The sequence below is a fragment of the Aethalodelphis obliquidens genome, unplaced genomic scaffold (genome assembly GCF_003676395.1).
Source record: "Aethalodelphis obliquidens isolate GAN/ISIS:26980383/991018 unplaced genomic scaffold, ASM367639v1 scaffold14, whole genome shotgun sequence".
Classification (NCBI taxonomy): domain Eukaryota; kingdom Metazoa; phylum Chordata; class Mammalia; order Artiodactyla; family Delphinidae; genus Aethalodelphis; species Aethalodelphis obliquidens.
The window spans coordinates 36142574-36156864 of record NW_020837958.1 but is presented as its reverse complement, the minus strand read 5'-3'; the positions used below and the strand labels follow the sequence as shown (position 1 = coordinate 36156864).

The window sequence follows — 14291 nt, the reverse complement described above, 5'->3', positions numbered from 1 at the left end:
ATATATATATATATATATATATATATATATATATGTGTGTGTGTGTTGAGTCAATATCCCTAATATTAAGGGTTGGTAAAATCAGTAAAAATAAAATATAAAAATCATGAACATGTAAATCACAAAAGAAATACAATTAAATGGCATTAAACATATGAGAAAATATTCAACCTCAGTAGCAATCAAAGAAATGCAAATTAAACAACAATGCAATACCATTTTTATCATATCAGATTTGCAAATATTACTTTCATTCTTTTCATACTTTCATTCTTTCATTCTTGGCAAGGATGGCTATAAACAGACACTCACTCACCCTAGCAGAAGTGTACACACCTTAAAGACTTTCTGGAGGGTGATTTGGCTAAATGCATCAAAAGCCCTTGAAAATGTTCATCTCTTTCATCTATCCATTTTACCTCTGAATGAATCCTCCAAAAACAATCAGGGAACTGCACTAAAATACAGGCATCAGGATGTTCATCACAGTGTTTTTATAATAGAAAAAATAGGGAAAAAATTAAATTTAAATAATAGGTTAAAGTGGATAAGTAGTATTTTATGAGTGCATATTTATTTATTTGTTTTAAAGTGTTGGTACAGATTTTGGTATATATGTAAGCAATGGTCATCTCTGTATAGTAGAACTGTAGGTGATTTTTTTGTCTCTGTTTTCTAATTTTTCAAGAAAGAATATGAATTACTTGTATAAAACTAATTAGGGGGGGAATGCCCCATCCATGGGCTCTTAAATGATGAATAGAGAGAAAGACGTGTAAATAAGTAACTACCTATAATAATCATGCCTCCAGAGTGCTTTCTGCACTGGATTCTGTCTGGAGCTGAGTTTTAAAGGATGAATTTGCCAGGGAATGAAGTCAGAAGGCCAAGAGAATATCAAGCACAAAAAATGAAAGGGAATAAGAGCCTGTGTTGGCAAACCACAGGCCATTTCAGCATGGCAGGAAGGGGAGGCCATGTGTGAAGGACTTGAAGTAAAAGCCAGATGACAAAGATTTTTTAATGTCATGTTAAATGAGTTTGGAATTATCCTGTCAAAGAAGATTCAATAAAGAGCTTTTGTGATTCACTTACATGAAGATCAAGAAAAGGCAAAACAAATGGTAACAGAAGAGTGGTTAGGGATAAGGATGCATATACTCGCTGGGAACAGACAGAAAGCAACCTTCTGGGGCACTGAAAATGTCCTTGATCTGAGTGGTAGTTATATGGGCAAACATAAATGTTAAAGCCCATTAAGCTATATGCTTAATATTTGTGCACTTTACTGTATGTTATTTCTCATAAAAAGGAAAGTTTTTAGCAAGGAAGTATGGTAAGTGACTTGTATTTTAGAAAGCTCACTCTGGGAGCAGCCTGGGAGATTGACTTAAGAAAATCCAGGGGCAGGCATTCTGAGACATTAAAGCTGCATTCCAGGAAGAAGATGGTTAAGACTTTAAATGGGTTAGAGGCAGCAAGAGAGCAAGGAGGACTTTTGAGAAATGGCGTGACAAGACTTTATGAGTGTGATTACTGAGAGAGAAGGAAAAATCAGAGATGAGTCTGTAAAGGAGCTGGTGAATACAGGAGAAAAAAGAGCAGCTTTCCACAGATAAGTATTGAATCGGGCAGTCTGAGGTGCTTGTGGATCATCCAGCTGTCCAATAGCAATAATTATATACGCTAACTACATGCCAGGTAGTTCTGAGTACTTTACCTATATTATATTAATTCATTTAACCTCACAAAAACCTTATGAGGTACCCACTATTATTACCCCATTTTACGGATGAGGAAACTGAGGCACAGAGAGGTTAAATGACTTGTCCAGGACCAGATATAAGTGGTGGAAAAAGGATTTGAACCTAGGCCATCTGGCTCAAGAGTTCAGGCTCTTAAGGTGACCACTGAGATATAGGTGATATAGTCTCTCACATAAAGGAAAGAGTTGAATCCCTGGGGATAGCTGAGATCTCACAGGAAGAGAGTATGCAAAAATACAGAATAACATGCTTCTTAGTGTTGTCACAAGGGTTAAATGAGATGACATTTGTAAAACTCTTAGTGATACACAGGTCACAGAGTCAGCACTCAGTCAAAGGAGTCTATTAAGGATAATTCTTTTTTTTTTTTTTTCTTTTTTTTTTCTGCAGTACACGGGCCTCTCACTGTTGTGGCCTCTCCCGTTGCGGAGCACAGGCTGCGAACGTGCAGACTCAGCAGCCATGGCTCACGGGTCCAGCCGCTCCGCGGCATGTGGGATCTTCCCGGACCGGGGCACGAACCCACGTCCCCTGCATCGGCAGGCGGACTCTCAACCGCTGCGCCACCAGGGAAGCCCAAGGATAATTCTTCAACAAGATAATATCATACAAAAGGGACTGACTTCACCATTGTAAAGCAATTATACCCCAATAAAGATGTTAAAAAAAAGGGACTGACTGGGTTAGAATAAAAGAAGTTTAAGGGACATAACAACCAGATATAGCATGTGGTTATAGGTTCAACGTTGGTACAGAAAAAATGACAGGATGCTTGAGGATCAATGGGGAAATCTGAAACATGGCCTGGGAATTAGTTAAAATATAAATTCACTGAACAGGAAAAGTGGAGATAATTAAAAAATAAGATAGAATGAAATACAGTATGTATAGCGTGATCTTGCTTTGGTGAAAAACAAAGAATACAAATATGTACATAGATATGCTTAGAGAAAGGTCTAGAAGAGGGTGCACAAAGATGTTAACAGTGGTGATCTCTGGGTGTTGGGAAAGTGAAGGTTTTAATTTTTTTTATAATTTACTACAATACACATATTTATATATATGTGTATATATATACTTTTTTTAATATTTATTTATTCATTTATTTATTTGGCTGCTCTGGGTTTTACTTGTGGCGTGCAGGATCTTCAGTGCGGCATGCGGGATCTTTAGTTGCGGCATGCGTAATCTTTCACTTGCAGCATGCAGGCTCTTAGTTGTGGCACGTGGGATCTAGTTCCCTTACCAGAGATCAAACCTGGGCCCCCTGCGTTGGGAGCACTGAGTCTTATCCACTGGACCACCAGGGAAGTCCCACATATTATATTTTTAAAAGAACCAATTTAAAGTTGAAGATAAAGATAATTTTATATTTTGTAGTTCTCTATTAAAGAAGCCCACAGACACGAAGAAAGCAGAGCAAACCTCAGACTGTACACAAGCTAGCTCCAGATGCCAAGCAAAGGAAGAGAAAACAACCTCACTCCAGATGGCAATCCAAAGATTCAATAAAACACTCCTCTTTTGCAACTGTCTTCTTTTGTTCTGAGCAGCTGCTTTTTCCAAACGATGGGAAAATTTAGCATGATTGCCTCCCTCTCATTTGTGTCATTCATTCTACGAAAACAAGACACCATGCCCCTCTCAGCAACCCCAAAGAGCCAATGAAGCAGGCAGAAGTGAAGGGTCAGAGAAATACCAAACTCTGCGTGCCCAGTGTCTACAACACAGGCAAAGCAACTTTCAGAGGAAGGAAAAAAGTTCCCATGGAAAAGGCTCTTCTTAGGGATCACATGGGCAAAAGAAATTCTTCTGGAAAGACTGCAAACTTACAGGTTTCATCAGGAAGTGCTGCCCTTAATGGAATTTCCCAAACTTAATGCAAAGAAGCTAATTTTCATTTCTCTTAAATTTAAAGATAGGGCCAGGGACAGAGGTAAGGGAGAGAGGGGAGTGCCCAGTGTGGGTAGAACAAATGAAGGAGGTACAGTACTGCTGACAACACTCCCCTCTTGGCCAGGAATCCCAGCAAACTGGAAGCTACCAGATCTACCTGGCAAATTCCAGTCAACCAGTTGAGGACCCTCACCAATTCTTACTTTTCTTCAAAACTGTCTCAGCATTCAGCATATTGGCTGTTACACAGTACACATCCAACAAGTGAATGCAAGCATAAGTGAACAGTCTGAACTAACTGAGATCTTATGGACCGAGCCATATAACCTTGGGGGCTTAAAGACGTTAATGAAAAATAGAACCAAATGTTAATATTCTATATTAATAACATTTGATGCAATATGATCAAAAGATTAAAGCTCCAATGCTCAGCACAGTATCTGGTGTTTAATAGGCCCTGCTCAATAAGTATCTGTTGAATGCTGAATACCCTAGGATTTTTTCTGCAACCCAAACTCTCAGATCCAGTATGAGATATTATTTGAAGGTCTGTGTTCTCACTTCTTGCTGACTTTTAAAGTTTTTCCTTAGAGATGGAAAAAGATTCCTGAGGATGGAAAAAACTTTTAAAGTATCACACCCTGAAAGCTTTTTGCTAGGCAAAAAAGGAAAGGAAAGGCATTCTCAAAGAAAGAATACCTGAGCCAAAACTTGTAGCTATGATTGGAAAATAGTGTGCAGTGAGTGTGCTGTGGTTCAGGTGTAGACATTATCAGAAGTGGCAGGAGATACAGCTAGAAAGATTGGCTCTGAAATATAAAGGGATTGTAATCTCCTTCATCTCTGAATTCCCCAAAGCACCTTAACACGGTGCCTAATATGAAATCAGTGCTCAGACGCTCGGTAGGATGGATAGAGGCATGCAAAACCTGAGCAAGCTTTTCAGCCTGGCTCAACACTGTTACAATCAGTAATAACCTCGTATCTTCATCTAATGTTAATGAATTGCTTTTTATAATGCTCAGAAAATAATTTACCCACTGACACTTTGAAATACAAACATCTGTGATTCATATGTGAATAAACCTGACTTGCTGGAAGAGTCTGTCATTCCTCAACTAATAATAAATGCTCACTGAAACTACAGTTAATTTTATAATACCTCCCTTAGAAGAATTTGTATTAACTCTTTTCTTTGAAAATGTCTAAAAAGGAATGTTCCTTTCTGGTCCAAAATCTTGTTACAACATAAAAAATTAAAATTAAAAAAACCTCTCAGATTTTTTGATGCCATAAATAAATAAATAAATAAAATATCATACCCTGTGCCAATTCACTGGCCTGGTAAGGACTGTATCAATCTGTTCTCATCAGCTCTGGTGGAAAATTTATGTGGACTACATGTATGGGCCTGGGCTTTATTGCAACCCATCCACCCAAAGCATTTGTGGGCCCAGGAGGCAGGTCTTACTTCCATCGGCCTCCTGAGTCCTAAAAAAACAGTGCAAAGTTGGGGTCCCTGGAGGCCTGACTCCCCAGACACAGCACAGCTCCTCTGACAGAGAGGTCCAGGCCCTCTCTTAGAAGCTGCTCCCATTCATTGTCCGTCTGTTCCTCCTGCCCTTCCCCATCCCCTCCATCACTGTTTTCACACTGGTATAGTGTTTATCTTCTATCCCTACTTTGCTAACCTGGCTTGGCTTCTTTAAGAGGAATTATCATTTAGATACTAAAATGTCATTTACAACCATGTACAGAATTAAAGTAAAATACCAGTTCTCCAGGCTTTTTACTCCCAAACTCTCTTAAAAACCTAGGTGCACACATCTTACCAAAGGATTACATGTCATCTTCAAAAACCACGAATTTCCAAAAACAAGAAAAAAAACTGAAATGCTACTAGGCCCCTAACTACACTAATACCTGGATCGTTACAAGGTCCTCCTAACTCCTCAAGGCTCCACTTTTCTTTCTTAATTCCAATCCATTTTCTATACTACCAATTATGTCACCTTCATTGGAGAAAAAAGACAGGGCAAGACTTAAAGCATTTTCACATGCCTCCCTGTCATTCTGAATTTAAAGTCTTCACGATAACATTCAAGATCCTCCAGGATCTCGTCTTTACTTTATTCAGCTTCCGATATCTCCCATGTATCTCTCGTATAAACCTTCTGATTCAGTTAGGATGGCCTAATTTCCATGCCAATTTCTATCCCACACAAGCCAACATCACTGTATAGAGGAAAGAGAGTTGACCTAGGAAACTTAATACCTGGATTCCAGAGACATTTCTGACATACACTAGTTGTGTACCTTTGGATAAGTCCTTTGCGTCTCTGGGCTCAGTTTCCCTGTCTATAAATAGAAAGATTGAGCCAGATCATCTTAATAATCCTCCCAGGTTAAAAAAATTACACTATGGTACTTCCCTGGTGGCACAGTGGTTAAGAATCTGCCTGCCAACGCAGGGGACATGGGTTCAAGCCCTGGTCCAGGAAGATCCCACATGCCCCAGAGCAACTAAGCCCATGCGCCACAACTACTGAGCCTGTGCTCTAGAGCCCACGAGCTACAACTACTGAAGCCCACGTGCCACAACTACTGAAGCCCACGCACCTAGAGCCCATGCTCCACAACAAAGAGAAGTCACCGCAATGAGAGGCCCGCACACCGCAACGAAGAGTAGCCCCCATTCGCCGCAACTAGAGGAAGACCACATGCAACAATGAAGACCCAACAAAGCCAGAAATTAATTAATTAATTTTTAAAAACTACTCTATGATTCCTATATGACTAACTAAATCCATCTCTCCTTCAAAGTCTGCAAGTCCTCTGTGAATTTTCTCTAAGCACTCCAGTCCACAATACTCTCTCTTCTCTGAACTCCTATGTCTGGAATTCAAAATAAATCAAACAATGTATTCATTCAACTAAGATTTTCTGAGCATTTTCTTGGCCAGATATTATGGCAAAGCCTTGGTAATAAACATAAAGCCAAGTAAGACCCAGACCTGTATGTATCACCTGTATATCCCTTTCCTCTCCACTATTTTTTATCCAAGTAATGTTAAACATGAACATAAAATGCATATGACACCATTTATTCATTTAACAAATATTTAAGGAAAACTTTCCATGTCCTGTTCTAAAAAGTAAAGATACCAGGAAACAGATGGACCAACTCCCTAACCTCATGGCGTTTGTTTATTTTTGTAAAAGCAGACAGGAAAAACACACAAATATGTAATGTAATTTTAGGAAGAAAAACAAAGCAAGCATTAAAGATTGACTAAGAGTAGTTTACATCGGATGGTCAGGGAAAGCCTCCCCGAGGAGGTGCATTTGAGCCGCCACTTGAATGAAGTGAGGGTGCAGATGAGCAATATTCAAGAAGCGCATCCCAGGTGCAGGGCCAAGGCTCTGAGACAGAAGAGATGGGGGAAGGCGAAGAGCCGGTGGGAGGGCTACGAGTTAGAGCACATAAGGACTTGGTAGTAAATGTGAATTCTATTTCTGAGTGTGATGGGCAGGATTCCTTATAAGGGCTAAAGAAGGGGACGAACATAATACTTAGGTTGCTATGGGAAGAAGGGACAGGGGTAGAGGAGTTCAGGACCAGCTAGAAGGCTAAACAGAACCAGTTAAGGGCTTGGCATCCAGTCTCCAACTAAGTTCACATCTTGACTCTCCAGTTTATGAACTGTGTGATCTCAAAAAAGTTCATTTCTCTGACCTCAGTTTCCACATCTTTAAGTGAGGGTAATAGTACCTACATCACCAAGTTGTCTGAAGATTAAACTAATGCATGTAAAGCCCCTAGAACAGAGTCTGGCACAAAGTAAACATTCCATGAACGCTAGTACTTTAAAGCCATGGGATCACCTAAGAAAAGTGCGGATAGAGAAGAAAAGGGGGCTGGAGCCTGAGCCCTGGGGCACTCCAACATCTCCAAAGGCCTCCATTCAACCCAAGGCTTTTCCATAAACCTGCAATGTCCTAAGCCTTGTCTGGGGCCCCAAAGGCCCTGTATGTAACTCACAATTTAAAACTTGATAACTTAATACTTTATAGAGTTCTTTAGGCAACAATTATATGTTCTAAGTTCAGGGTTGTTTTTTTTTGTTTTTTTCACATACTTGTATACCCACTACCATGCTTGGCACAGAGTCAGACACTTGTGGACACATGACATAAGTTAAAAATTTTAAAGTCAATATATTATTATATTTTTCTCTTAAGCAAAAAAACTTCTTCATCTTCTTCAAGGAATGATGTGGATTATAAGATATCTTTAGTATCACACCATCATCCAACCATCAGGCCCATCTTGCTAGAGATAGTCACAATGGCCAAAGCACCTGCCACGCCATTTTCCCTTCTGAATCCCAATCCTTATGCTTTGTGTATAAACTTTTCTGTCTCCTCTTTCCTGGAGATTTGTCTAGGTGTAAAAGTCTCTCCTATCTGGCAACATGTCACACTCAGGCCCCTGGTCCCCAGTCCCTATAGCCCTAAAGAATTCTGGACACTGAAGCCAAATTATTCCTTAAGAAAACAACAGCATCAAAACTTAGGTGAAAAGAGGGAAAGAAAATGGGCAGAAGCCAAATACACATCCAGAGAATCATCTAGGAGGGCTCCTTCCACCAATGCACAGGTGTCACAATGCCTCTGGCTAGTGACTCTGAGTATTTATAAAATGACCTCAAGTGATACGAGTTTCCAACAGAACAACGGTAAAAGTCAATGAGGGGGGAAAAGAAGTTCTAAGAGTTTATTTCTTTACTCAATTTCCACAGAACTATATGCCCTTCTGGGGTTTTTTTTGGTTTTTTGTTTGTTTGTTTGTTTTTTTGCTGTACGCGGGCCTCTCACTGTTGTGGCCTCTCCCGTTGTGGAGCACAGGCTCCCGACGCGCAGGCTCAGCGGCCATGGCTCACGGGCCCATCCTCCCGGACTGGGGCATGAACCCACGTCCCCTGCATCGGCAGGTGGACCCTCAACCACTGCGCCACCAGGGAAGCCCTGCCCTTCCGTTTTTCTTCATTGTCCCACCCACCTTCCTCCCCACGCCCCCAGCGCTGGTGATAACCACAGAAAATAATGCTGACCCACCAGGACCAACTCTTGATGTGGCTTCAACCACATCTGCGCCTCAGATCCTGAGATCTGCCCCTGGGCCCCCAGGGACCAGTAACAGTGACAAGGATATGGGAACTATGTCGGCGATTTGAATGTGGGCAGAGCTGAGCACATGAAACTGCTTCCAAATTGGCTTTCTCACTCATATCTAAACCTGGAACAGACAAAAGGCTGCTAAATGTTATTTTACCAATACATTTCAGCAAAGCTATTTCTAAGTAATTTGGACCACTGAGCTACTTATGGGGGTTGTAAAAATGGTCCATCTGAAATAAGATACAAAGTGTCCTCTGCCCATCTCCCATGACTCTGCTATCACTTTCCTTATAAACACTTTGGTACTAAATTCTATTCTAATTCAAGGCAATGACCTGTCAAAACACAGATGTGGAGGGAAAAAAACAGCAAAACAAAACGTCACTGCTGTTATCTCTGATTAATTGTACATTAAGGACTCAAATGAACACTCTGACCTTAAATCCCATTTTTCCATGCTCTTCCTAACCCTATACAGCACTAAATATTCATTTGTAAGCTGGTTTTCTTCATCCCTAGTCTCTGTGTATAGAATCTAATGTCCACTGAGAAGCAAAAGCTTTGATTCCCCTCCCATAGCAGTACAAAATTTCAGGAGAACTTCCATTCCCTTTGGATCCCAGTGTTAGGATCACTCTGGTTTGTGTAGAAGCCCTTCGGGTCTAAGCACCTAGAATCCATCCCTGGCTCAAGAGGCAAGGCCAGACTTTCAGGAAAAACTTCTCCAGGCAATCCTTACTACTAACGCACTGGGCACTTTCTAATGCAGGAGATATTACACTAAGTGGAGTTCCCGGCAACAGTATACGTAACCTAACGTGACTAATAGCAAAAATAACTGACAGCACCCCGTTCACTCACTAGAAAATACATGCCCACATGCTAAGCCTCTTTATCAGGGGTCATCTCAGCATCTAGAGCAGAAGCCAGAGTGATGTACAAACAGCCACTTACCCATAGCAGTAATCCAATCGGGGGTATCCAAAAATTACTTCCCATCTAACTTCTTAACTCTACCCACGAATCAATTCATCAAACACCTAATATTAAGCATGTTCACTGAAGAAAAGCAATAAGAGAACAAACAGATGCTTGAAAGCACTAGCCAGTGCTTTGTCCATAGCAGATATTCAAATAACATTAGTTGAACACCAGAGTGTACAAATGGTAGCAATACAGAGTGCTTCCTTGAAGACCAGTGTCTGACAAAATGTCCCAAGACACTGACTCCTTCACTAGAGGCTATATCTACTCCAATCTAGCCTTCGAGAAAGGGAAGAGTAGGGAGAAGGGGAAAAAAACCCTACAAATATCTATATTCAAACTTGTCCTTAGCTAAATTAACACCAAGATCCCAACTACATGTCAAAGAAAGACAAAAAGCCACCAACATTGACACTTGTCCACTCAAAGCAGTTTCCAGAACACTGACAATCAGGACTCTCAGCATGTTCTAATCACTATGGCCCTTTATCACAAGAGGTCCATTAAAAAGGGTTTTCTTTCTTATGCTATTAATAAAGGGTTAAGCAGATTATTTCTATCATATTTGCTTGGGGGTCCTAAATTCCGGTTTGAACAAATGATTCCCACACTTCTAGAAAGGCCTTAATTGGGTTACTCTGGTACTTTTAGTGCAATCTTGCAAAGGCTGGATTCTTTTTAAGTCCTTAAAGGACTTGGGCAAAATTCTTTTGTTGATAATTTTTTTTAAAAAGATCATCTCCAGAGTTTACATATGTTCCACAATTACTCATGCTGATAGGGGAGAAAAAAAGCACATTTTATTTCCAAAAGGCTCCCTTCAATCTGAAAGCTCTAATTGCCAACATATCTGATATTGACTTCCTGCATAAAACAACACACAAAACAACAAGTATAATCATCGGTCTAAAAAGCAAGACTTAAACGGAGAAAGCTCAGCTTGTTTAGCCAGAGAAAGGGAAGGGAAGGATGGGTACAGAAGGAACAATCTGCACTTTTGGTAGCTGACGTTAGGGTCCAGGAAAGACCATTTGTCCACTCTGTGAACAACTATGCATTGAAGAGGGATGGGAAAACAGTAAAAGTAAGAAACACTAAAAGAAAACTCAGGCTAACGACAAGGAGATAATCTGTGATCATCAGTCTGGAAAGATCAGAAAACATTTCCTGGAGAGGCTGCGAAGTCTCTTGAGAGAGAGCAAATCTCTTGAGAAAAATTTAAGGATATTTGGAGGTGGAGATTTAAGGATATTTGGAGATGGAGTGGGTTAAAATAGTCAAGTGGTTCTACTATACTAGGAGATTACATCTGAGTATCAAAAGGATATTCTAGTCTTATTTTTCTAAGCTTTTAGCTATCTTAGAAAATCTAAATCGCTCTTTTAATAAATTATAAAAATGACAGATGCTTACGAAATATAAAAACATTAACAACTGTGTAAGCAATGAGCCAAAAATGCAACCAAACATCTCTGACATTTAAACAAGAGCACTGCCAAAGTCTCTTTCTGAGACCCCAACTCTCAAAACTAACCTCAAGGGCATTCTCACAGAAATCCATACCAAAAGATCACCAGTAAACTAACAATGAGATCTGCCATTCTCTGGAGAGAATCCTAGATGGTTTTCCTTTCTCATCTATAACCACAGGCTACAGATAAAACAAAATGGCTTTCAGGTGATACAAGATACAAAATGGGAGAAGGAACCAAGGGATTTATCAGGGCATGAACTACAGTTCATCCTGGGAGATTACCCTGATCTAGAAGAAATAGATAAACTGAGCTAAGAAATCCCTCCAACATCGAATTCCAGACACTTCTAAATAAATGGCAAAGCTGGAACCTTAACCCATATCTTTGGACTCTAAATCCCCTACACCAAGAGGTCACATTCCTCAGAGGTCCAAAACCCAAACTGAGTCATGTCCTGACACATTTAGAGGTGCTGGTGAGAATTTTACACGCCAAAGCCTCATTCAATAGGGCAAGCTCTCCAGTTAGAGGCTCCTATTTGGAGAACTGAGATCAAATTTTGGTTTTGCATTTTTTTATTTTACAAAAAAAATGGTTGACTCTAACATTAGTTAAAACTTCTCTAGTTGACAAACTTGATTTTTCCGTCAGCTGCCCTTTTTTGTGCAGCCTCCTGTTACCTGATATTCCTTGGCCTAAGAACCAAGTCTTCAGAGCACTGACACATTCAGAGGAGGAAAAGGCCTAGAGGTTGCACAAGGAAGAGCAAGAAATCTAGATTGTATTCATTCAAAGTGGGAGACAATTCCAACAAAATGGCTCCACCCACTGCTGCCCTTCCTGAGCCCATTATCTGCAGAGAATCAAAGGGCCTGCCTATAAACTTGGATAGTCTATGGCCCTGTAAGCTCCCTAGCTGTACACATGAATAACACAATTAACTGGTAAGAAATGTGGCCAGGTAGAAAGAGCTTTGCACATCTCTAAATCCTGGCTTTCCTATCCCTTCTAAATTCCCACACAGTAACTACCCCAAGGCATTCTATTGCTCCTCCATAACAAAAAGTGAAATAAATGTACATTTTCTCTTAATTGGTCTTATTAATAAGAAAGGTAATCTCAATTCATTTTTACCTTGCTAGTGCCAAGTTTTAAAATTCAGCATTTATGGGCTTCCCTGGTGGCGCAGTGGTTGAGAGTCCGCCTGCCGATGCAGGGGACACGGGTTCGTGCCCCGGTCCGGGAAGATCCCACATGCCGCGGAGCGGCTGGGCCCGTGAGCCATGGCCGCTGAGCCTGTGTGTCCGGAGCCTGTGCTCCGCAACGGGAGAAGCCACAACAGTGAGAGGCCCGCGTACCGCAAAAAAAAAAAAAAAAAAAAAAAATTCAGCATTTATAAGAAGCAACAGAATGTTGGGGGGAAAAGGGCATCTCAACTTAAACATCTTTAGGGCAGAGGCCCTAGTTTGGGAGCTCAACTTTGCCACTTAGGAAAGGCTTTTAAACAAATTACAACATTGATCTACATCCCAGGGTAGTCAGGAAAGAAAACAATTTTTAACCAAAGCATTGAAAAACACATGGGGAACATAAATGACAAACCGGCAGTCGTGCTGCTTCACATACACGTTCCATGTCAACGCTCACCTGCTCGGACCCAGCTCTTCTCTGATCCCTGGCAGCCCTGTGGTCTGTGCAACCCATTCTTACCTAGTGAACAAAGCCATGGAAGGATACGGGAAACGGGGCAGGAATTTACACACCCAGATATCCTGACTACACTCACTTTCTTTAACCTGCTAATTAAGAACTACATCTTGCACTTTACCTAAGATGAGTGTGTCACCTTCCTGTACACAGATGTCACATTAATCTAAAAACATTGCCCATCACTTCTTTTCTCAAAAATCTTTAGAAGCTAGACAACGTTACAGGATAAAGTTCCAGCTCCTGAGCCAGAATTCAAGCTGACCAGTCTGCTTCCACTGAACCTGCCACTGCCATTGTGGAAGGCAGCTGGGGAAGCACAAGCTTTAGAATCAGACCTCAGGGAGCTGCAATTCCAGCTTTACCTCTTACTATTTGTGTGATCTTGAACAGGTTGCTTATCTTTTTGATCATTTCTCTTTAAAACAAGAACAGCAATACCTACTTCATAGCACTAGAAGATGGAAGAGAGAACATGGCATATGGCACAGAGTAGATGCTCAGTAAGCATCACTTCTTTCCCTAGCTCCAATCCAAAAGGTCGACTCTCTCTTCTCTTGAAAATTCTCCCCATCAACTTTCCACTAATTTCAGAACCATGCTTTGTTTCAACGCCTAATTGAAACCTTTTCTCTTCTATGAAACTACCCTGGCTCATAATCATTTTCTCCTCTGAGCTTCTATAGTTCTTATAGTCTAAGCCAATGGATCTAAAATTTTTATTGTTCTCTTATGTGTCACTCCTCTTTCCCCGATGAGTCCACCAACACAAGAGCAAAGTTTTTATCAATTGTCAAGCCAATAACAATGTAAGTGTTCAATGAAAAATACTTTGAAGATTCAGTTGCCTTGGGGTTGTCTACCAATAATGGTTGCCCTTCTGGCCCAATTAGGGGATAATACCACTTCCCACATACACTTGACCAAATCTCGCCCGTATCTTGGAGAGTTTTTCCAAGGGTAATACTTACGGGGTAAATGAAAATGAAGCCTTCATCTATGTAGTCACAGGGGGACTCTCAGCCAAGCTGGCAGAGTCCAAGAAGCTTTAATTCACTCCATGCATTCAACAGGTTCTTTTTGAGCCCTTGCTTTGTGCTGCCCTTAATTCACCATGGGAGACAGATTAAGAGCAATCTGGTCTCTACCTTTGATTAGCTTTCTGGAACCTAGACTATTTCTGATCCATTAGAAACCCCTATTTCTGAAAAATCTCATCAGTGAAGGGATTCACTTTCTGAAAATATTACTTGGAGAAAAAAACAAACAAACAGTAATACAG

The 14291-nt window shown here is 40.7% G+C and overlaps 1 protein-coding gene across 6 annotated transcripts in view; it reads right to left on the bottom strand.

Moving 5' to 3' along the window:
- DENND2B (DENN domain containing 2B) overlaps positions 1-14291 on the bottom strand; it is a 174555-nt gene that overhangs the window by 138276 nt on the left and 21988 nt on the right. The gene's annotated exons all lie outside the window — the stretch shown is intronic.